This window comes from Otolemur garnettii, unplaced genomic scaffold, assembly GCF_000181295.1.
Source record: "Otolemur garnettii isolate 467f Iridium unplaced genomic scaffold, OtoGar3 scaffold00055, whole genome shotgun sequence".
NCBI classification, from domain to species: Eukaryota; Metazoa; Chordata; class Mammalia; order Primates; family Galagidae; genus Otolemur; species Otolemur garnettii.
In genome coordinates this window covers 3,148,268-3,149,524 of record NW_003852450.1, presented here as the reverse complement: position 1 = coordinate 3,149,524, position 1,257 = coordinate 3,148,268, and positions in this window count along the sequence as shown.

Here is a 1,257-nt window from a genome sequence, read left to right as displayed (position 1 = left end):
GATAAATTCCTCAGCTCCCCAGGTCTTTGAAGTTTAACTCAAGTGGATTTTCTACTAAACTCTGGCACATTTTACAATAATGGAAGCATGATTTCTGCAACACTGTCCTAGGGAAAGTGTGCACAAAAGTGTAACTGTTAGGCTCGGAGCCTGTGGCTCAAGCAGCTAAGGCGCCAGCCACATACACCTGAGCTGGCGGGTTTGAATCCAGCTCAGGCCTGCCAAACAACAATGATGGCTGCAACCAAAAAATAGCTGGGCGTTGTGGCAGGTGCCTGTAGTCCCAGCTACTTGGGAGGTGGAGGCAGCAGAATCACTTGACCCCAGGAGTTGGAGGTTGTTGTGAGCTGTGATGCCACAGCACTCTATTCAGGGGGACAGCTTGAGGCTTTTTTCTTTAAAAAAAAGAAGCGTAGCTGTTAAAGGGGTCACCATCTTTGACATGTGATTAAAAAAACGCCCATCCTAGCCCCCAGCCAAATGAAGGTCTCTAAAAATGACACATGGAGGATCCAAAATATATTGTGTTTCAAGAGCCTCAACAACCACATGATGCTGTGAGCATTGGGGTAGCCTCATGGAAGGTTCTAGACTAAGAGTGGTCCACATAGAAGACTAGAGCAAGTATAAATGTCACACGATGTTGGCTGCTGACCTTTCTATATCCAGTTTATAAAAATGGGCCAAAGAAATAGAAAGTCAATCAAGCCAATAGAATCTTGAGTTGATTCCCTCCCACAGGTTACTGGGAGCCGGAGGGAAGGATTTAGCGTCCTTGGCTGAGTTGGGACGGAGAGAAGTGTGCATTAGCACTGGGAGGGCCAACCTGGAGGCGGGTGTGGAGAGCCCCCAACAGCCACCACCAGTGCTCTCGTGCTGTCCTAAAATCTTGATGGATGAAGGGGTTTCATGTTCTTAACATAAACTACGCAAAGGAAAGAAAACTACAACTATAGTCACAATTCCACAGTGAGCTGTCAGGCATCATGGGTCATAAAGCGCTGAAGGAGACTCAGCCCGAGGGGCAGCTTTCTGACTCACACTTGGAGAACAAAAATGTTAACGGCTACCCTTTGTTGTTTCCCACAGGAAGAACACTCTGCTAAGTGATTTGCCATCTTGTATTTTAACCTTAAACAATCTTTTTTTAATTTTTTTTTTGAGACAGAGCCTCAAGCTATCCCCCTGGGTAGAGTGCTGTGGCTTCACAGCTCACAGCAACCTCCAACTCCTGGGCTCAAGCGAGTCTCCTGCCTC